General features: G+C 45.9%; 1 protein-coding gene across 1 annotated transcript in view; it reads right to left on the bottom strand.

The window, feature by feature from the left end:
* Positions 1–952: 952 nt before the first annotated feature.
* KIF5C (kinesin family member 5C) overlaps positions 953–24344 on the bottom strand; it is a 166294-nt gene continuing 142902 nt past the window's right edge. The window contains exon 26 of the mRNA XM_049616144.1: positions 953–4854. The gene's annotated coding sequence lies outside the window, so the exon portion shown is untranslated. The remainder of the gene's footprint in view (positions 4855–24344) is intronic.

Consider the following 24344-nt stretch of genomic DNA (forward strand, 5'->3'; position numbering starts at 1 on the left):
ACTTAGAAATGTTGATTTGGCATCCATCCTTTCCATTTTAACTGATTAAAGTAGTTTACTGTCTGGCTCTCATGCAACATTAACCAAACCAAGAATGAGAAGGAGGGTATTTTACATACACAGTGCCTGCAGGGCCACAGGATTCCAGTGACCTGAGGTATAGAAGGCTCCTTGCCGAAAGCAGATGAAATCATCCTGCATTCTGCCTTTCGTTATTCTCCAAAGGCATCACAGTCTGGAGTCCTTTCATAAGCTCTCAGACCTATACATTAATACTAATATTCAGGTTAAACAGGAACACAGACACGCCAACCTTTCTCAAAAGATGCCAATAATCTTTCAATATACACAGGGCTCCACTGCATTAAAGAATACCAATGTGCTAACATATTGTTAGAGTAAGTGCCTTACTTGGGCAAGAACAAATTCAGAAATCCAGCTATGACACTGGTCTATTGAGCTGTAACTCAATCTTACCTTAAAAAAAGTTTAAGATACTTATTTATATCAGTTGCCATCTTTTCACCGCTTAAGGAACAAATGCCAGGTTTTCTTGATTCCTTGATAAAAAATAAAAATGGGGGGGCGCCTGGGTGAGCGACCGACTTCAGCTCAGGTCATGATCTTGCAGTTTGTGGGTTCAAGCTCTGTGTCGGGCTCTGTGCTGACAGCTCAGAGCCTGGAGCCTGCTTCGGATTCTGTGTCTCCTTCTCTCTCTCAAAAATAAATAAATGTAAAATATAAAATAAAATAAATGAATAAATAAAATAGGTATTTGAGCAAAGTCAGAGGCAAAAACGTCAGTGCTGACTTTATTCATGCTTTGGGTCTGAGAGGCTGTTCGCTGAAATGTTCTTTTGAGGCCAAAAAATGGTTCCTCCTAACACTGGCATTGAGGCCTTAGGTGAGAATACCTTTAGGACGACTCACAAAAGAAAAAAAACAGACCAGACAAAGTTTAACTCAATTTTATTTTCCACTTTTAGTATTTTTCAAATTATACAACATGCAGTCTGCCAGAGTATCCATACATCTTCATTTTAGAACCTGGAGGATAACCAAAGTTTTCCACGGGCCAGGGGAGGGTTACTTCCAGATCTTTTGTTACATGTACTATATTACAGCATCATCACTTGATATAAGCGGCCATTGTCCCCTTCAAACCACCAAAACAATTCTGTCCACAAATTTTTTTAATGAAAGCTACTGTACAGAGACATAAAGCCCAGAGAAAACACATCTGCAGTACACATTACATACTTACACACTAAACATGTACAATCCTACAGGATGCCCTATTCCCCTTGTATCTGCACACAATGAAAATTATTTAAAATTGGTACATGATATGTAAATGTGTAAGCAGACTTCATGGAGCAGTGCTTCTTTCAGCAGTGACCTGGCCCTTATTCAATACTTTTAAACAGTCTAAATTGTTAGTGTTAAATGAAACCATTTTAGGCTACGATGGTTCCTTTAGTTTACGCAAGCTACTCAGGGTGAGACAATGAAGTGAAATCCTCCCCCAGCTCCCTTCCAGGGAAAAACTTCCCTAATAATGTCATGTAGCCAGACTCTCAATGTCTCCTGCCCTGCTAAAAAAAAATACACTTCAAAGAGGGGACTGTCAAGACTTTTATTTGCTTTCAGTTATTCCTCTAGGAAAAGAGAACTGATAATTCTCCCATGAATCTTGGGGATGGCTTGGTCTGGCCTTGGACAGAAATGTCCCTTCTTCATGTGAAATTAGGGCATCACAAAGTCACTAGATGCTACGTTCCAGACAAACATTTTTCTTCATTTATCCCAATATTACTATGAATTCTAATTTTTTATAATCATGGTACTATTTCCTTTAAAAGTCTGAATCCACATTTACTCTCCCTACTACCTGCCATTCAAACAAACCAACCGTACAGCTTTTGAAGAGATGAGGCATTTGTACAGAATTGTCTAGTAAACAATCAAAACACATTTGGCATTAATATATTTTAGTCTCCACCTATAAATCTTTTGAAGTCTTAAAAGCACTTTATGAATTGATAATACAGTCAATGAAGGAACATACTATGTTACAAAAATGCAATTGGTAAGTTAAATGCAACCACAAATCTTGATATCCCAACCAACATTTCTCTAATTTAACAATCCACCATCCTGCAGGTAAAGATTATTTGTATAAACCATCTGGCTATTCCCTTATAGCATCAAAAAGTAAACTTTCAAGAAGTAGCATGAAATATAAAATTATTCACAGAGGAGAAACACACACATTCTCTCTCTCTCTCTCTAGCAAAAAGCAGCATACAACCAAAAATATAATCATAGGCGCAGCCATTCAGAAGTGTGGTTTTTATATTTAGAGTACAAATGGAAAGGAGTAATAACCTTAAAAACCAAGGAAAATTGCATCAATGTGGCTTTTTTAAAAAGTGGCCTACAGAGAATATGGTCCTGATATTAGTTTATTATACCAAGTGATATTTAGGGATCCACTTGAATATACTGTATTCCCCGATAATCTGCCTATCTTTTAGTCACAGTGTGGGAAAGTTAGCTTAGAGGTCCATAAAGATTGAAGCTAGGTGAACTGACTGGCTGATCAGCAAGTAGCGGAATTATCTTTAAGAGACATCAAAGCCAACTTTCTCTGTGAATAAAAGTGGTGTGAATTTTGTCTATCCCTTGTGGAGATCAAGAAATATGGAACTACAAGTGAAACACGTAGTTCTTTTTGAAACACGAAAGGACCAAGCGATTCTTGAGAAATAGAAAAGGGGTAACCACAGAAAAGTTACTTTGGAAAGAATCTAAAATAATCTATTAACAAGAGAGCCCCCAGAAAGAATTACTGACCTTTGTCCAATTTCCAAACATAAAGTAATACAGTTGCATGATAGTTGAGTAGGGTCACTCAACTACTAATTGGCAATCCTCTCCAAGACCAATGCTTCAGCCTCTAAAATCAGAGCCAAACATATTAACAGCAACATTATAATCTATGGCATATGTTATTACCTGATAAGGTTTGCAAATCCTGCCCTACAAAGCCCCTTCTATCAGACTGTAAATAGCCATTGAGCATGTACAGCAGGCAAGTTACTGGCAATATAAGAAAATCAAAAGAAGAATTTTTAAAATGTAAATGAATGCAAAATTGTCATATTTATGAAATAAATACTTCAGTAGAATGTCTTCTTCTTTCTCCTTAGTCCCCCCCCCCCAAAAAAAAAACACATAAACAAAGTGCAACATTTAACAAATAAATTAAGTCAAAGCAGCTTTGCTGTGTTAGGGAAATTTTACACAAGAAAAGTCTGGAAGTTAATTCACAGTCCTCAGTGCTTTACACACACACACACACACACACCACACACACACACACACTTCAACTACGACTCACACAGCAAAGAGAAAACTCCATGTCTACCCGGCCTACATTTCATTCCTGTGGTGACAGCAGCAGGGACAGTGCCAGCTTCCTCATCGTGGGCAGGCACAGAGATAGGATGGATGCTTTCACTGAGATTAGTCTGGTCGTCACTGACTTACCCTCCAATTTGTCAAAACTAGTAGCAGCACACAAGACCAAGTTAATTGAAGCTTTGTCAGCTTCCCTGAAGACTTTACTACTTGGAAATCAATCATTCTAAAATCCACAACTGGAAGTAAGAGTTGATTCACCTTTAAATTCATGTGTTAAATAAACCAATAGTTAAATGTAAAAAAAAAAAAAAAATCCATCCATACTGAATTCTTCTAATTCTGCTTAAGAAGATGAAATCTATCAATTTGAAGCCACAGAACAAACTCAAAAAAACAATCAGCAATGAAGGGTTAACATAACAACTTACAGCAACTTATTCACGGGCACAAATATTTGTCAATTACTCCCCTGCCGGAGGGCTTCCTTTTTCAACTGTGGGAATGAATGATCCTGGATTTCATCAGCAGTACCCCCTCAAGGCTTAAGATGGTTCCCTACAGGAAGAAGCCATCCCCAATACGAGCTCCAGTAGGGTTAGGGAGGAGGAAGCGAGGAGGGGGCCACCCCATTTCCAATCACCCAACTTTGCAGCATTTTCAACACTCCTGAAGAAAGGATGTTCAAAGTGGGTTGGCTGAGACTAGTCGCTGCACGTTCACTAGCAAGCAGCTCAGGTGAATTTTATGACTTTTCACATTTACATAGATGTGTTTGAATGAACAAATTCTACATTGCTACTGTCAGATTGTTTTTCTGCCTTGAAGAAATTTGTTTTGCATTTTAACAGGTGCCCTACTGAAAGTGTATTTCACAGATCCAAAGATGTGACCGGGATATTCAAAATGCTTCTTTGGGGTAATTTGTTTCGGAAAAGTGTTCAGAATGAAAATTTTGAACCTGATAGCAGCACTTTTTTTGTTGTTGTTCCCTAAAAATATAAAGTAATATGTTTATTTTACAGGAGACCAGACAGGTGCAGTGGAGCGTGATTCCCCACCTCCAGGGCACTTGGATGTTCCCCCCAGGGAATGGCATGGAGGGTGTTTGCTGGGACTGTGCACTATGGAGAGAGGAGGCTCCAGGGACTGCCCAGAGACCACCCAGCACCCCGAAGCCGAGTCCTGGCAATGGTTCCCAGGGGTAAGTGGATCTTCTCTTAGTGTCCCCTTCAGATTTCTCAGGAAAAGTCCAAGCACACACCTCTACACACAGAAATTCTACACAGCTCAAATATCTGAAACTGGTGTACTGCAGATGGCTGGGGTAAACAAATGTAAAAGAAAATGGAAATTTTGTGTAGGAGGGAAAAAAAAATATAGGAATTGGTGATTAACGTAGTCCTTGACATGCTGCGTGGAGAGCCGTATCTGTTGAAAAAGAACAAGAGAGAGAACATAGGCGTTAGGGAACACAGTGGAAATACACTCCTCAAAAAATGTTTTCATATTTAGAATATCTAGAGTATTTAGATATTTAGATGAATATTCTAGATATTCAGACCTGAGCTGCCCAATATAAATACCATGTGAGCCACATATTTAATTTTAAATTTTCAAGTGGCTCCATTAAAAAGCGGGAAGAAAGAAGTCAAATGAGTTTTAATAATATAGTTCATTTAACCCAATAAATTCAATACATTGTCATTTCAACGTGTAATCATTATTACAGGTTGAGCTATCTTACATTACAATATCACTATTGAGATACTTCAATTTTTTTCCCACAGTGTTTGCAATGTGGTGTATATTTTACATTTTGACCACATCTCAGTTTGGACTTGGCCACATTTCAAGTCTCGGTGGCCACATGTGGCTAGTGGCTAGTGTATCAGACAGCACAGCTCCTATTTACTGCTTTTGATTTAAGCATTTAGCCCTGACCACAGTCTCTTCCAAAAGTCCCGTATCTATTGACACTGGTGATAGAGGAACGGAATGCATTTTCTCATTCCTAAGGAGTACTCGAACACCTTTGCACTTGCCAGCACTTGGGATTTTGAGGCAGCTCAGACATGACCCCTAACGCAGGCTCTCTCAAGAAACAGATTCCCAGTCCCGGCTGAAAGGTAGGTTTCGCCTCCCTGGGCTGAGGAAGTTACTCGGAGGACATCCCCTTTGATTTTGCCCACCAGAGGTCCATCTGGTCAGGCTCAGGTCTCCAGGATAAAAGTCTGGGCTAAGTCCTGACTCAGAGGCCAGCCCCAAGTGGCCTCTGTCGCCTTTGGACCAACTCTAATAAAGTCAACTTTCAGGAAGAAAGCAAAGGGTTCAGCTTCTTCCCACCAGCTGGAAGCCGTGGGTCTGCCAGTCATCTTCCTATGGGTTTTGTGCAGAGCTCAAGGTGCTTGTGGGATGGGGAGGGGGTGACAGCAGCGATAAGTAGAGCCTCGTCCTGGAGAAACAGGGAATTGCCTGGCACGGAAATATGACACACATAAGAAAAACCCACGTGTCCATCTGGTTTTAAAAGGAACTCCATAACCTGACACATCGCGCTGTTTTTCCCTCTAGAAGAAGGCTTACATCCAACTTTAGTGCTCAACTGTGCAAAACATCTCAGATTCCTGCTACAGCGCTCTCTCCCTCTCTAGTTTTTTTCTCTTTGCTCTCCTGACTCCTGTGTTATAATATTGTAAGTAACCTCACATATTTTGCATAAATAAGCAGGATGTAAATTATAAATAAATAGTAAAAATTCAGCATGTGTAAAGGGATTATAAAAAAGGTAGGAGCAAAGTGGGTAGGCGGGAGGGAAGAGGAGAAAAAAGACAAATTGTGTAGGAAAAAAGAGACAGACACAAAAAATAGAAAGCTCATTTGGTAGCTACCATCTCTTGCTCCAATGGTGTAACTCCACAGGTAGAAATCTGCTCCATTAAAAATGGCTTCAAGAACCCTACATGATAATATTCATGTCCTGTTTGGAAGTTACAGAGAAAGATTTGTCTCTGGGAAGAGCATCTTGAATGTTTAGCCTTTCCGGTAAGATTTTGTGCTTATTATTAGGACAAGAGATGAAGACTCTAGAAGCCTGGTCATAGTTGTCACTTTAATTCAGTTTGAGCTGAAAACCAATAGGCTCTTGGATGCTTTCGGAAGACCACCACCTGGAGGCAGGGAGGTAGGAGCACACGCCTTAAATTGTAGGGTTAGGGTTTAACGTGAGGATTGCTGCCAACCTTGTTGACAGAGCCTAGGATTAAAGACATACGCTTGGTGGGGTGGCCTCTGAAATGCCAGGGGACCACGGCCTTTCATTCAAACCCCCCACCCTTGCATGGGCAAGACTCAGCACGTTCTGGCCAGCAGTACGTTAGAAACAGGGGGCCACAAAGGAGACCCAACCTGCTTAGTCACCTCAAGGCGGGTGAGAAGCCGGAGACGTGACAGGCTGTGGAAAGGAAAAACACAGGAACGCCCCCAATGAAGAAAGCATCCTTTACCATGAAGAGGTCATTCTGCATTCTGAATTAAAGATCTTTATAGCCCATCTGCCAAAGCAGTCTTTCCAGCAAGCCCAAAAAAAAAGGATTCCCAAACATCCCCCAACGATCTGAATGCTCATCTCTTCTGATAAATCCAGAGCAGGGGGACATGGATAGAATTTATAAAAGTAAACGGGTTGGCCCCTGGAGAAACCATTTCTGACTTCCGATGGCAGAGAGCAGCCACCCAGCGAGGCCGGCAAATCTGGAGAACATTTAACACCCAGTTCTGTGGACCCTCTTGGATGGCTCAGAGTTGTTCCTCACTCAGCTGCAAGCACGGTACTGGCTGAAGTGACTTGCTACGAGGCTGTCCCTGGGCCTCTGCCAAACTGGAGATGGAAATTCAGAGTGGCAACGTGTGACCAGACTTAGAAGGAAATAAAATCGCCTTTCTTTAGAAGGGGTGGGGAGGCTGAAGAAAGAAGCTAATTATACAAGAGTTTTGCAAGAACGTATTTCGAGATTTTTTTCCCCCCAACTTTAGCTTTTGCAATTGCTTGCAAGTGGATTTATGCTTAATCCAAACAGTACATAGTTTTATCTTCTCTTTTGCCTTTCTACAGTTCAATCCCCACATTATAAGAATTACCAATGGAACTTCACGTACCACTGCTGAATAGAAGTGGCTTTATCTCACAGGAGCAGTAGTGCAATCTGCTGTGGAGGGAGCATCGCTCTTCCTTCCGGCTCCTCCGTGGTTGCTTCCTTTGAGCTCACAGTGCTGGTTTCTAAGTCCTGTGCCATAGGGCCCGTCTGCAGTCACTTCTGGCCTCTCTCCCCGAGTCTCACTTTGTTGATACTTTCAGGCCTGTCCCCACATCCACCACAACACTGGCCCTAGTTCTTGCCACACAGCATTCCATTCCCTTTCACTCCTTCCACTAGGACCTTCCACTCTTCTTTCACATTACTCATTCAACACCCAGCGAACCCTGGGTGAAGAAGGTGCTATGATCATAACTTCTCCATGACCAAGAATCCTGTCTGGAGTGACAAGGCTGGGCTTTTTTAATTCAACTAAAATAAACACACTGCACGGACAGAATGCAGAAGCAGGGAGGGGAATCCAGTGCTGTCCATTAAGCCAAATGTTAAACAGATTTGCAAAACTGCAAAGCAATGCCATTCTACTGTTTTTGTTTTGGAAAATAATTACTTTTCATTAAAAGTGGCATTTTGGTTGACAATAGTGATATCTAAAATTTTTGTTTCAATTTATATCAATAGTATAAAACATAACAAGAGACATACCCCAGAAATGTAGAAGCTTTTTTGATGTCAATACTTTTTAAGACTATAAAGGGTCCTAAGGCCAGGAATTTTGAAAACTGCTACACAGCCGATCGGACTTCTTGGTCCAGGATCCACAACTGACAAGATGTGTGATACTGACAGTTCAGGATCTCTGTAGAAGATAGGATGGCCCTGGACGAGATAATGTTGACACGTGCCCGTTCTGTGCCAGGCCCCCGCCCGAGCTCTCTGTGTATATTAATGCATTTAATCCCCATAGCCACCCTGTAGGTCAACATAGTCATGTGGCACATTTCACAGAGGGCAGGGAGGCACAGACGGATGCAGTAACTTACCTAGTACACAGCCAGGCTGGGATTCAACCCCAGGCAGCTGGGCTTCATACCCTGAAGCCACAATCACCCAGCTTCGTACCCCGCCTGAAGCAGAGTCCCCCGCTGCAGGTACATTCTTGTGACTCAATCACTTAATTACTAGGGTTTTCCAACAGCAGTAGCAAGTTGAACAGCCCAGTGGCTCAGAGGTAGACCACATGTGTGGCTGACTTAAGGATCCCACATGACCTGCTGTAAAAGAGGCTCCCTGACTGATGTTGTTGGAGAAGTAAATAAAGTATGCCAAAATGGCCAACAGGACTAAAACAGACTCTGGTCTCTAGCTTAAAGACTCCTGCTCCGGGTTCTTCTTCTTTTGTTTGCTGTGCATGCAAAAACCCCCACAGATATGGAGGCTGTCGGCTATAAATTACCCTCCCCACTTGCATTCCAGGCTCAGACTGTGGAGAAACAGTTTCCTCTGAGCCCACCAGTGTTAAATAAATCTCCAATCCACCAAGATCTCCGAGTGCTGCTTGGTTTTTCCGCCAGCGTTCCAGTCTGGTTCCATAACATACTTGGTTCCCTGACCGGGAAACCCAACCGTGCTGGCTCATTGTTGCCACCTGTTTGGGAAAACAGCGAGGCGGTGATGGAGTGAGGGATCGCAAGGGAGAAGGTGCGCCCTGCCTGAATTTCGGCAGTCTCCTTCTTGGTTGCCTCGGGCTGGCCCCACTCTGTTGTTCCCACCGGACTCAGACCTGGTAGATGAGGACCTGGACCCGACATCGGAACCAGTAAGGCCGGGGCCCCAAAGAAGTCAGGCCCACCCAAAAGGGTGGAAGGGGGACCTGATCAATCCTTGGAAGCCTTAACAGGTCTCACAGGTAGAGAATTTTTGCGGGAGGGAATGTAATAGACTCCGGTGTGTGTGTGTGTGTGTGTGTGTGTGTGTGTGAATGTGTGGCTCAGCCAGGCTTGCCAGTTGAGTTCGAGTTTGTGGCTCCACGGACAGGCACCCTTAAGGTCCCCAAGAGTCTACGGAGTCTAAATGTGCTCTCCTGTGCGTGGTGAGCGTATAAGGTCCAGGGCGGTATTGGCTCAGATTCCGATTGCAAGTCACAAAGCTGAGTCCGCTACAGCCAAACCTCACCTAAAGTTCCCCTCAGGAATGCGACCAGAGAGAAGTATCTGATTGGTCCTCTCATCCGAGGGGATACCCTCCCTTTGTCTTTGTGACACCGAACACGAGAAAGAAATTAATAATGGGAACAAAACAGAGTAAGCCTACGATTTTAAAGGTCATGCTCAAAAATTTTAAAAAGGGATTTTCAGGCGATTATGGGGTGAAAATGACACCCAGGAAGTTAAGGACCTTTTGTGAACTAGAATGGCCCATATTCAATGTAGGATGGTCCCCCGAAGGGACATTAGATGCTCAAATAATGCAGCAGGTTTGGCTAATAGTCACTGGGAACCCAGGCCACCCTGATCAATTTCCATACATCGACTCCTGGCTTGAAATTGCCCGAAATCCCTCGCTTTGGGTGCGATTCATCATTAGCAAACAGAGCCAGGCAAAGGTTTTAACCATTTTACCTGGAGGCTCACCCAGGGAGCCAAAGAAGTGACCCACCGCTCCTCTAATATTTAAAAGAGATGCGGAGGAAGATATTGTCTTTCCACCTCCTTATGACTTGCCAAGCTCCTTCCCCCCTCCCCCTGAGCCTGAAACTCCTCCCCCATCTGTCTCTCCACCAGGGCCACAGTCGCCACGCCACTGCCACCGAAGTCACTGCCACCACAGTCACCGTCACCACCACCACAGTCGCCACAGCAGTGGCACCACCCATCTCCCCGTCCCTCTCAGACCCGGAGAACCCTCCCCCACAAGGGCCAGCAGCCAGACTGCACCCCAGACCCAGACCTAACACTCTCCAAATGCCTGTAAGGGAGACATGAGAGCCTGAAAGACAGAATGAGGATGGAATAGTCCAGCCCAGCCGTTCCATGATGTATTATTATCAACCTTTCACCACAACCGACCTCCTCAACTGGAAACACAACACTCCATCATACTCTGAAAAGCCACAAGCAATGGTCAACTTGATGGAGTCCCTCTTCCAGACCCACTGACCTACTTGGGAAGATTGTCAACAGTTACTCCGTACTCTGCTTAATACAGAAGAAAGAAGAAGGATAAGAGAAACACGACAGTACCTAGAAGATCATGCACCTCCAGGGATTAATGACCCTGCTGTCTGGGCTCAAGCTGCTGCACCTGAAGAACGCCCAACAAGGGATTTCACCACAGAAGAAGGACAGGCCCACATCTGATGATACCAGGAAGCCTTCCTCTGGGGAGCCTTAGCTGGAGCCAGAAAGCCCATGAACAAGACGAAAATATCATCAGTCCCGCAGCACCCTGGGGAGTCTCCCGGAGACTACTATGAAAGATTATGTGAAGCATAGCGTGTATATACCCTGTTTGACCCCGAGGCACCAGAAAGTCAACAGATGGTAAATACCTCTTTTGTGGCACAGGCTGCCCCAGACATCAGAAGAAAACTCCAGAAGTTGGAGGGCTTTGTTGGGATGAATATCACTCAGCTGATAGAGGTCGCCAATAAAGTTTTCATGAACCGAGAAGTTGCAGCCAAAAGAGAAGCAGAGAGAAGACTAAAAAAGAAGGCCGCCCTCCTCACAGCACTAAAAGAAACAGACGCGGCAAAGATGAGAAGACCCCAACCACCCAAAGGGGGGAAGGCCAGAGCCCCCTTAGCAAGGGACCAATGTGCATACTGCAAAGAGCAGGGACACTGAAGAATGAATGTCCAAATCAGAAGGGGCCCTCAAAACCCAGCCATATTGGGAAGAACCTCGAGGCGAGAACCTTGTTGGTCTGGCTGGGGTAGAATCGGACTGAGGGGGACTGGGCTCTTTCTCTCTTGGCCCCCATGAGCCCACGATCGAAATGAAGGTAGGGGCTGAACAATAACTTTCATGGTTGACACTGGGGCTGAATACTCCGTTGTTACTTCCCCAGTGGCGCCCTTAAGCCAAAAGACGGCAACCATACTTGGGGCTACTGGGACACGGGCGATGCAGCAGCCCTTCTGTCAAGCTCAACAGTGTGAACTTGGGGGTCACAAGGTCCGGCATGAATTCCTCTACTTACCCGACTGCCCAATTCCTCTCCTGGGCCGAGATCTGCTCTCCAAACTTGGGGCCCAGATAACTTTTGAACCCACTGGACACACTAGCCTCCAATTAAACCCAAGGCAGAAGAAAACCCTGGTCTTGGCGATTACCCTGCCAAGGGAAGAAGAATGGAGACTCTTCTGCGCCCAGGACTTATCCTGTAGCCCCTCAGAATTCAGGCTTACATTCCCCTCTGTATGGGCTGAAGATAACCCACCTGGACTAGCTTGGAGTCGGGCCCCCATCATTGTTGACCTGATTCCTGGAGCCCAACCTCAGAGACAAAGGCAGTACCCCCTTCCACTCGAGGCTAGAATGGGTATACAAGAGCACCTGACCAAGCTCAGAGAAGCAGGTATCCTAACTGATTGCCAATCAGCTTGGAATACCCCATTCTTGCCAGCCAAGAAGCCAGGAGGAGGATACCAACCAGTACAGGATTTGAGGGCCATTAACAATGTGACTGTTTCCTTACACCCAGTGGTTCTGAACCCGTATACTCTCCTCAGCCAAATTCTGGGGTCAGCCAGATGGTTTATATGCCTCGACCTAAAGGATGCTTTCTTCTGCCTCCGCCTGGCTCCTCAAAGTCAACCATTGTTTGCCTTTGAATGGACTGAGCCCGTTACAGGGCGCCAGATGTAGCTGACCATACGACTTCCCCAAGGTTTCAAGAACTCGCCCACTCTTTTTGGGGAAGCAGTAGCTGCAGACCTCGCCGACTTTCCGAGGGAAACCACAGGGTGTGTCCTCCTCCAATATGTAAATGACCTCCTCCTTGCCAGTGACACCCAAGAAGACTGTAAGAAAGGTACCAAGGCCCTCCCCTCCTGCAGCTCCTGTCCTACTCGGGGTATGGGACCTCTTGGAAGAAGGCACAGATTTGTCAGCAGCAGGTCTGATACTTAGGCTTCTTCCTCACAAAAGGAAAAAGAGAACTAGGACCGGAAAGGAAGAAAGTTATCACCACACTGCCACAGCCCCAAACAAAACGAGGCTTGCATGAATTTTTAGGGGCCACAGGGTTCTGTCGCATTTGGATTCCTGGATTCTCAGCCATAGCAAGGCCCCTCTATGACTGTTGAGAGGGCCAGACTGGGAGCCCCTCACATGGACTGAGGAGGCAAGGGCCTCTTTCAAAGAAATAAAGTTGGCTCTGGGATGAGCCCCAGCCCTGGATTTGCCTGACACAGAAAGGCCCTTTAACCTCTTCATACAGAAAAGGACAAAATAGCCCTTAGAGTGCTCACTCAGAGCATGGGGCCTTGGCAATGGCCAGTGGCCTACCTGTCAAAAACACTTGATCCTGTGGCTGCAGGATGGCCACTGTGCCTCAGAGCGCTGGCAGCCACAGTCCTGCTCATCAAGGAGGCAGACAAACTCACGCTGGAACAAACACCTAATGTTAAGGTCCCACATGTGGTCATGTGAGCACCCAAGGATATCGTTTCCTCTCCAATGCTTGGCTGACACAATACCAAGGCATTCTCTATGAAAACCCAAGGGTCACTCTCGAAACAGTAAGAACACTAAACCCGGCCACCTTCCTTCCCACGGAGGAGGGAGGACCCAACCATGACTCTTCCGAAGTAGTGGATGAAGTCTATGCCAGCCTCCTAGACCTCCAAGACCAGGCTATAACAAGCCTGGAGATCACCCTGTTCAGCGATGGGAGCATCTATTTACAAGAGGGCAGCCGAAGAGCAAGATATGCAGTAACCACAACCACCAAAGTTCTGGAAGCCAAGGCCTTGCCGGAAGGATGGTCAGCACAATGGGCTGAACTGTGTGCCTTAACCCGAGCCCTCATCCTTAGCAAAGGTAAACAGGTTAACATCTACTCTGATTCCTGGTATGCCTTTGCTACTGTGCATGTACACGGGGCCATCTATAAAGAAAGAGACCTCCTTACTGCTGCAGGGAAAACTATCAAAACCAAGGAAGAAATACTAGAGCTTCTTGAGGCCGTATGGCTGCCAGACAAGGTGGCTATCCTACACTGTAAGGGACATCAGAAAGGAGACGACCCCGTAACTCAAGGAAATCGCCTGGCCGACAAAACAGCCAGAGTGGCCGCCTGTGGTGACCCAGGCAAAGCTCCTACCAACACTATGACTCTTGCGCCCCAGAGGGAATCCTCCCCGCCCCTGTACACAAACGAAGAAAGAAGTTGGGCCTCAACAGAAGGGGGCACACTAAGCAAAGAGGGATGGTGGGTCATGCCAAATGGGCACATCTTTGTCCCGTCGTCTATGGGAAAACACTAGTGAAGGAGTATCACCAGCTCACGCACCTAGGGAAAACTGCACTGGAGGCCCTCCTCAAAAAGAACTACTGTATCAGCCAGCTGCCGGCATTATGCCGAGCTGTCGGTGAGAAATGTGTAACGTGTGCCAAAAACAATGCTTGGTCTGCCCCATGGCCCCCTCCTGGCAGGCAAAGGATGGGGGCCGCCCCTTTTGAAGACTTGGAGGTGGAATTTACCGACATACAACCAAATAAAGGGTTCAGGTGCCTTCTTGTAATAATCTGCACACATTCAGGATGGGTCGAAACATTCTCCACCAGAACGGAATGAAGTCGCGAGGTGGCCAAAGCCCTTCTACGGGAGATTGTGCCTCAGTTTGGTCCACCCTTAACCATACACAGTGATAACGGACCTGCATTTGTGGCAGACATTATACAAATCCTGACAAAGTCCCTCGACATTACCTGGAAACTGCACACTGCTTACCGACCCCAGAGCTCAGGGAACGTAGAGCAGATGAATCGCACCCTCAAGGGAACCCTCGCTAAGTTCCACCAAGAGACTAATCTCCCATGTCCAGATTTACTACTGCTGGCCCTCCTGTGTGCCCGATGCATGCCTTGAGCACTAGGATTCTCCCCTTTTGAGTTATTATATAGGCGTCCCCCCCCCACCCCCGCCTCATGTTCAGGAAAACTCCCAGGAGACCTACACCAGATTGGAGACAAAGGAATAAGAGAACAGCTTCAGACCTTGGGAGCAGTCCTAAACAAGTTACAAAGATACACCACAGAGAGGGCCCCAATTTCCTTAGGGACCCCCGTTCACCCCTTTCAGCCAGGAGACTCTGTGTGGGTCAAAGATTGGAAGAGGGAGCCTCTTAGACCATGGTGGACTGGGCCGCATACTGTTATTCTAACAACTCCTACAGCCCTTAAAGTTTCAGGTATCACCCCCATGGGTCCATCACTCCAGAGTTAAGAAGGCCAACTCAGAAGAACCCACAATCTGGCGAAGTGATCCAGATCTAGTCAACCCGCTTAAACTGACCCTCAAAAGGGAAACTGGCCCCTGAGACCTCCAGCCCTGCTCCAGCCACACCAAGGAAGCTGGCTGACCTGCGCACGGCAGAAGCCTGAGGAATCAACGCGTGAACCTAGCCTAGGGGTTTGGATGCAACTCTGCCAGCCCTTGCCCCTTACTGGTGCCATAGCCCTGATTTTACTTCTTACTATTGGGCTGACAGAGACTGCACCAACAAGGTGGACATGGGACAAAAGATGCATGCTGGGTCTCACATAACTCCTCTGGACGGGAGGATTATTAAGTATTGCCTGTATATTATGATAACCTCTCTCACCCTCACAATGGCCGCTTACCCACTTTGCCCCCAGGATTGTTATATGACAATAAGGGGGTCAAGAGCGTTCAGCACCTTCACCTCCCTCCACAAAGATTGCTACAAGGGAAAAACACCCACTCTGTCAGTCCCTCGGTGCCCCAAGGGCTAAGAATTGGACCATAGAGATAACCCAAAATGTCAGGACCCCATGTCACAACAAGGGCCTCCAGAGAGGGAAGCGAGCTTGCTACACTTACCTTCCTCAATGGGGGATCTTGGATGGGGAGGGGTGCAAGACAGGGCCCTTCAAAAAGCTATAAAGGATACCCAGGATAGGGTAATACAAGCCATAAAGGCAACCACCCCCAGGCAGCCTACCAAGGTTGAACCTTTCAGCCCTCAATCAGATGCTTAGCAATTCCCCACTCCAGCCTTGGGCCAACACTACACTACAAGTCCTCTATAAAATAGATAATCACACCCAAACCTGCTGGATGTGCTTGCCCCTCGGCCAGAGGGCTTACTTAGCCACTCCCATCCCTTTGACCTGGGAAGCTCCTGAAAATCTCAAAACCAATACCTCTGTCTTAATTGGGGTCCATCTCACACTGGGGTCCATCTCACAAATGCTGACAATCTAATCTGTACAGTCCCTGAAGGTATGAACGGTACCTCTCTAGGCAGAAGAAATATAACCTTAAAGAGGAATGCAACCCTGTGTTCAACCCCTGGGATGTTCTATCTGTGTTCTAATTCAGCCTACCGATGCTTAGAGGCCAACTGGACTCAGATGTTATTCTGTCTTCCTAACCCCAGAGATATCCGTGTACACTGAAGATCAGCTCCTAAGAAACTTTACCCCAAGTCCCGGACTAAACAGGCAATCCTGCTACCTGTTCTGATAGGAGCAGGAATTGCGACAGGAATAGGAACCGGAATAGGGGGCATAGGCTCATCTGTAGGACTATACCATAGACTATCTCAAGAGCTAAATGAAGACATGGAACGGGTGGCAACCTTACAAAACCAAATAAACTCTCTGGCGGCAGTGACCCTCCAACATAGTTGAGCTCTCAACCTCCTCACTTTAGAAAAAGGAGGGTCTTGCATCTTTCTGGGGGAGGAATGTTGCTATTTCGTAAACCAGTCAAGAATAGTTACAACTAAGATTAAGGAACTCAAGGAAAGAATTCAATGTAGACAACAGGAAAGTATCAATCAATGGAAAGGATGGGATCTCACAGATTGGGCATCCTGGCTTCCTGCCCTGGCGGGGCCCCTCCTCTCCATAATTTTACTTGTATCCATCGGCCCTTGTATACTGAATGCTGTGGTACGTTTTATTGAAAACACTGTTGCTCGCCAAACTACTGCACATATCTTAGCCCTCCGAGAGTATCAACCTGTAAAACTGAAAGGTGATGCCTACTAAAAGTTTTTTTTTGTTTTGTTTTGTTTTTTGTTTTTCTGTTGTTTTTTTTTTTTTTTTTAAGGCATCAAAGGGGGGGAATGTTGGAGAAGTAAATAAAGTACACCAAAGATGGCCAACGGGGCTAAAACAGACTCTGGTCTCTAGCTTAGAGACCCCTCCTCTGGGTTCTTCTTCCTTTGTTTGCTATGCACTCGAAAACCCCCACAGATATGGAAGCTGACAACTGTAAATTACCCTCCCCACTTGCATTCGGCGCTCAGACCTTTGGAGAATCAGTCTCCTCTGAGCCCATCGGTGTAAAATAAATCTCCAATCCACCAAGATCTCCGAGTGCCGCTTGGTTTTACCTCCAGTGTTCCAGCCTGGTTCCGTAACGATTTCACCACTTCAGGGGGTTAAGTTTGGTAAAGCAAATTCTCACCTACCCTCTATGTACAGAGTGAACTCATTTCTGCTATGAGCATGAGTCAACTTATACATTTTAAGTACATTTTTTATTTGTGATTAAATGGATATAAAAACCAGGAGAATGGTCAAAGTAGACCCCGTCACTGATGCCAGATGGGATGGATCCAGTTATTCAGGACAGAGAGAAGAGTAACAAGCAGGAAAGACAGTGATTTAGAAAAGCAAACAGAGGATAAATGAGGAAGTGCCAGCTTGGGAAGCTCAGCCTGAACCTCAGGATAAATTAAGGACCAAACAATAAGGGCCTTTTTGTGCTGCAAGTCAAACGCTCAGAAAGAAAACTATTCTGCCTGAGGTGGAGTGAGGAAAACAATGAAGGGAGAGAGCAGGGTGGGGGGTTGAGAGAAGGTGGAATTTCTTAGATCAAAGATAGAGGCCCAAGTGGACCCAAAGTTCAGGGCTTTAGCTGAGGGTAGTAAATGTGGGGAAATGGCCGGGGACATTCAGAGGCAAATAAATCTGAGGTTTAAGTGCTAAGCTAAAAAATACTGGACTTCCTGTCTCTAATGTACACGTGGAATTTGCCCTTTTGGGTGTAGCTTACTGTGACAAGACTTCTTAGACTAGAACATTATTGATGCATTCCAGATGTCTGGGCCAAGCCTGAAGGTCCCTAAAAGTGTCAGGCATGCAGGCAACATAGGGTCCAGGATGTCAGGCCCTCAGTCACAGATGACCATTATGACAACCAAAGGGGACAGTTGTGAAAGCCTGTAGATCTGTGTTAGGTGTCCGCTTCCAGCCCACAAACATTTAAGAGTTAAAGATACTGTTTTTTACTAACAACGAACAAATATATTCACAATGAACCTCCTGAAGTAGTAAAACCTGAAGAAGACAGAGCCATCCCATAGTGACTGTCACTGACCCAGGGAATGTCACACAAATCAGAGATACAGAGGCCGTAACAGAACACCTGGTCTGCTTTGATGGTTCCATCTGCCAGGTGACCCTGCTAGAAATCACAGTCCTGCTTTTCCAGCGCTGTTTTCTTTATGCCTCAAAACACGAAATCACAGTCTGAAAACAGGGAACTGCTTCTTCTTTTCTTTTTTTTAATGTTTATTTTTGAGAGAGAGAGAAACAGAGTGTGAGCTGGCAAGGGGTAGAGAGAGAGGGAGACACAGAATCAGAAGCGGGCTCCAGGCTGTCAGCACAGAGCCCAACGTGGGACTCGAACTCGCAAACTGTGACACCATGACCTGAGCTGAAGTCGGATGCTTAACCAACTGAGCCACTCAGGCGCCTGGAACTTTGCTTCTTCTGTAAGAACCCTAGTGAGTCCCTATTGCTGTACCATTGTGATTTTACCAAATATTTTATCAGAGCTTATCAAAACTTTATTAAATAGGCTACAGTTTCTAGACTTAATATATATGGTTCTTAATAAAAGTACAGTCCTCAAAATATCAGAGTCTTCATCTACATCAGCAAAGTGAGGTGCATCCTGGGCCTGTGGTTCATTTCACAATTATTTTCTTTCTTTCTTTTTTTTTTAATGATTTTCAATTTCACCTTTATTATTTTTTTGTTTGTTTGTTTGTTTGTTTTGAGAGAGAATGCATGTGAGCCGGGGACAGGGGCAGAAAGGGGAGAGAGAGAGAGAGAAAAATTTTTTTAAGTTTATTTATTTATTTTGAGAGAGACAGAAAACGAGCAGGATGGGCAGAGAGAGAGGGAGAGAGAGAATCCCAAGCAGGCTGAGCTGTCAGTGCTCAGAGCTGATGTGGGGCCTTGATCAACAACTGTGAGATCACAACCTTTTCCAAGATCAAGAGTCGGACACTTAACCAACCGAGCCACCCGGCTACCCCAGAGAGAGAGAGAATCTTAAGCCCAACTCAGGCTCACTCCCCGGACCCTGGGATCACGACCTAGGCTGAAATCAAGAGTTGGATGCTCAACTGACTGAGCCACCCAGGTGCCCCTCACAATGTTTTCAATTTTACATTTTCCTTACCACAAAAATCTGAAGCATTAATATGTGCATATTCTAAATTCTCTAGCTGACTACCTTGCAACCAAACATTCCAGCCTACCTTCAGCCCCACATGCATTTTCTGCTACGGTAGACCAAGCGGGGGCTACTCCTTATCACTTAAATAGCCTCTGGCTAAAGCTGGACATGCAGGACAATAATGAGTTCCAGCCAATAGAAGGTGAATTGGCTGAAAGGTATGCAGTGATTCTGCAGTGGTTTTCTTTTTTTTTTTTTTCTCTTTTTCTTTCCTTTCTTTCTTTCTTTCTTTCAGACTTTATTTATTTATTTATTTACTTATTGTAAGTTTATTTATTTATTTTGAGAGAGAGTGCAAGCTTCAGCCAGGTACGGGCAGAGAGAAAGAACCCTCCGTGCCTTCAGCGCAGAGCCTGAGACGGGGCTTAAACTCCAGAACCGTGAGATCATGACCTGAGCGGAAATCCAGAGTCGGGTGCTTAACCAACTGAGCCACCCAGGTGTCCCAAGACTTTATTTTTAAGTAATCTCTATACCCAATGTGGGGCTTGAACTTACAACCCCAAGATCAAGAGTCACATGCTCTACCAACTGAGCCAGCAGGCACCCCTCTAGAGTGGTGTTAGCACAGAAAGGGGATAAAAGAAGTGAGTCATGTCATGACACACGGAAGTAACTTGGACAAGCCAAACTCCTCTGGAAGCAATGCATACCAGAGTCGCATTGCACCCAGCTCTTTATTTTCAGCAAAAGACCATCTTTCATTGCATTATGTTAAGGCTGGTGATTTGGATTTTTGATTTGTGCTTCATTTCAATCTAACTCCTAAATCTGTTTTGACTTGATAGCTGCATAAGACTAAGTACAAGAGTATATACTGTTTTAAATTTGTTAATACTTAACTATAATAAAACAACTTAAACTCTGGCAAATATGTGAGAACTTTATCCCCTTAAAAGTACTCTATTTGCTATTCAAATCTGAGAAATAGTGGTCTTAATATAGGAAAGGGAAAGGAAGACCATTTTGCCTGGAAGCCTTTTAGAAAAGGGCCAAGGTATCAGCAGTGCCCCACTGGCGCCATCTGGTGGACACATTGGAACAAGCGCCCAATGGCTTGGCAAAGCACTGCCAGGAAAGGAAGCCCAATCCAGGACGCTCGGAACTAAGGAGCCGGACAAGTATTTAAAAGGTGTCCACATTAAGTGTGGGCCATGCATAAACACTCAGGACTGCCTCAGAAGTCTATTTCACACCTTATCTCTTCTCCCGCCCACAACCCCATTTCCCTGCCTCCCTCAGCTGATAACCTGGCTTCCTGTGAGAGAAAGCAAGCAGAGATGAGACCCATTCCACATCCCTGCCACCCCAACTACCACCTACCAGCAACTGTCCTTTCTACTCTGCCTTCTCATCACCTCCACCTATGCTCCGGATAGCAGCACCTCTCGGTAGCCAGTACTCTGTACCTGTAATTCTGGGGTCTCCTATGTTATCACTTCTCCCGCAGTGGCCTCTAGGGGAGCCCTGCTCTGGCTCTCAGCCACCCCATCCTTTCCCAGGGGTCCAGCACAGGGTGGCCTTTGCCAGTCACAAACCAGGCCCCACTACTCCCAGACCCAAAGGCCCCAGGGGCCTTGCACACTCTGACTGCACCCTGAGCTGCCAGCCTGGCTTCTAAGGCCTCATTTATCTGTCCACTACCTTCTTCCCCAACAAACCCTGATTATGAAGGTCTCTGCATTCTCTGAGCTCCAGCCCCATCAGGCTTCCCAAGGTTCCCCAATATGCCAGCCATTCCCACCTTCCAGCCAGTGGCTGTGCCACTCTTCCCCAGTCACTGTGTGGCTGGTAATTGTCCTCAGTCAGTGCTCTGCTCAAATGTCACCCCCTCTTCTAAATAAGTGTCCCCATTTCATTAACCTGCTCTTATTTTCTTCAGAACCTTACCACTATTTGAAGTTATCTCGTTTATTCACTATCTCCCTGCAAAAAAAAGAGTAACACTGCACAAGACGTTGTAAAACCAAGTACGGAACAGGTTCTCCATGCCTGATCCCATTTTGCAGATGATGAAATTGAGGCTGAAAGATATCAAGTAACTTACCAACATCACGTGGAAATAAAGCCAAGGCCAGGGCTTGAACCCATGCATGTCCAGCCATCCCCGGATTCCATGTCCTGTTTTGTGGTTTGAAAAAGATGTCCCCTCCCCTAGGCTGCCCCCCTGGATTTGAACTAGCTAAGATAAAAGCCAGCATTATCCCGAGTTCTGATTTCTACATGTTGGCATCTTTAGTTGCTCTGAAACTTTGGGCATAAACCAAAATACTCATTGTGACTATATTCCTTGAAACCTGAAATGAAGCAGAAGGAAACCCCAGAGATACCCGGATGCTGCCCATGTATGAAAGGCTGTGGTGGCTTTAGCAAGAGGGCTGGGAAGAGTCAGCACCTGAGATCATTTCTACGTAGGACAGACACACTTTGGGATGAGCGTCCCAAAGATCAGGAAAGATCATCTCAAAATGTTTTGATCCCAACTAAGCAATGAATTCCACATTTGCAATTAGGTTTTTAAAAAATGATTTTGCATTTTCTTACTTCCAAGTATAATTCCCCACTCCATTGGTCACTATCCTTTTTTTTTAACCTCTCCTGACAAATGCCCAGTCATTTTCTTAAAAATAGTCAATGTTCTTATTCATAACCTTTAGATGAATAAATGAGAATATCTTTAAAACACCTTACATCTGGTCAGAGCACCAAATAGGATGCTGACTCATGGGCCCTCCCCACTTAGCGGTCAGAACTTGGGGCCTGGGTGGGGCGCCTGGGTGGCTCAGTCGGTTTAGCGTCCAACTTCAGCTCAGGTCATGATTTTGCGGTTCATGGGTTCGAGCCCCACGTTGGGCTCTGTTCTGACAGCTTGCGCAGAGCCTGGAGTCTGCTTCAGATTCTGTGTCTCCCCTTCTCTCTCTGCCCCTCCCCTGCTTGCTCCTGTCTCTGTCTCTCAAAAATAAATAACTATATTATTTTTTTTTAACTTTTTAACGTTTATTTATTATTGAGAGACAGAGAGAGAGACAGAGCATGAGCAGGGGAGGGGCAGAGAGAGAGGGAGACAGAATCCGAAGCAGGCTCCAGGCTCTGAGCCATCAGCACAGAGCCTGACGCGGGGCTCAAACTCACGAACCGCAAGATCGTGACCTGAGCCCAAGTCGGACCCTTAACCGACTGAGCCACCCAGGGGCCCCAATAAATAACTATATTAAAAAAAAAAAAAAAAAAAAGAACCTGGGGCCAGAGAGAGACTAAAAACTATTTTGTAACAACTACATGACTTGGAGACGACAGACGACGACAGACCAACACTCATCAACCACCTGCTGTGCCCAAGTATGCACTGCTTGCTACTCCACACTACAGCTGACATTTTTATTCAGCACGTGCTGTATGTCAAGCAGCTTAAGAAACGTGACCTCATTTTGTCCTCATTTCAAGACCAATGATCCAGGGAAAGCATGCTTCCCATTTCATAGACGAAGAAACCGAATCAACTGAGGGTTACTGAGCAGAAGTAACGTAAAGAAAATAGGAGACCTGGGTGGCTCGGTCATTGTTAAACGTCCAACTCTGAATTTTGGCTCAGGTCATGATCTCATGGTTCCTGAGTCTGAGCCCCACACTGGGCTCTGCATTGACAGTGTGGAACCTGCTTGGGATTCTCTCTTTACTCTCTCTCTCTGCCCCTCCATCCCCACCCCCAAATAAATGCATAAACCTTAAAAAAAAAAAAAAAAAAAAAAGGAGAAAGTAGAAGACCTAACGCTTGACCCAAGTCTCTTGTCCAAAGCCAGGCCCCTCTACCACACCAATATCCTGATAACCTGGAAGGGGGCCTACCTGTTTTGTGATGTGGAGAAAGTACCCAGCTACAGGAGTCGTAGGTACAGACAGAGTTGGTTAAGAAGGTTCCAGCTGCAGATGAAATAATCAAATTCGCCTACAACATTTTGAGTTACAGAATGCGATGAATCACCAGGAAGGGCGAGGACAGTGCTATTAGTTCAAAGGTCCTCAAAGTGTTACCGGGCCTACCGCTTCTCAATCGCAAGCATAAGAGAGAACATCTGCTTGTACGTACCTTCCCCAAAACATGGGTCTCATGAACCTTTACGGGACTGCACGAGGCAAGTGGCTGTCCATTGCACTGGATCTGGACTCCAGAATCTCTGAGCCAGTATATTTATTAAGAGCTGGCTGGGACCCAAGCACATATCCCTCTCTGTACTTACATTTTTAAAAAGTTTTTTAGTGGGGGCGCCTGGGTGGCTTGGTCGGTTAAGCGTCCGACTTCGGCTCAGGTCATGATCTCACGGTCCGTGAGTTCAAGCCCCGCGTCGGGCTCTGTGCTGACAGCTCAGAGCCTGGAGCCTGTTTCAGATTCTGTGTCTCCCTCTCTCTCTGCTCCTCCCCCGTTCATGCTCTGTCTCTCTCTGTCTCAAAAATAAATAAATGTTAAAAAAAAAAAAAAAATTTAAAAAGTTTTTTAGTGTTTATTTATTGTTGAGAGAGAGACAGAGCGTGAGCAGGGGAGGAGCAGAGAGAGAGGAAGACACAGAATCTGAAGCAGGCTCCAGGCTCCGAGCTGTCAGCACAGAGCCCAACGCGGGGCTTGAACTCACGAACCGCGAGATCATGACCTGAGCCAAAGCGGGACACTGAACCGACTGAGCCACCTAGGCACCCCAACTCTGTGCTTACATGCCATGGGGTAATGTAATGTAATGTAGATATTACATGCAGCACAGCACTGCTGCATAGTAGGTGCTCAACAAATGCAGGTTCTGGTTGCTCACCCAACATCCACTGCCCTGTCCTCAGGTACAGAACACTACTCTTACATGGGGCAGTGAGTGACGTGCCACCTCAAAAATTACCCTTTTCCAGGCCTCTTGCCACTGCACGTGGCCGTGTGCCTCAGTTCCGGCCAGAGGGATGCAGGCATTAGTACAATGCAGACTTCAGGAAGGCTAGTAAAGGAAGAGGACTCGGCTAGGAGGGCTGCTTCTGCCTCTTCCCAGCTTCCTCTCTGCTTGCTAACCATGGCATGTAGGCCTGAGAGCTGGACCAGGTGACCTTGAGGGAGGA

Source organism: Panthera uncia (assembly GCF_023721935.1).
Source record: "Panthera uncia isolate 11264 chromosome C1 unlocalized genomic scaffold, Puncia_PCG_1.0 HiC_scaffold_3, whole genome shotgun sequence".
In the NCBI taxonomy this organism is placed as follows: Eukaryota; Metazoa; Chordata; class Mammalia; order Carnivora; family Felidae; genus Panthera; species Panthera uncia.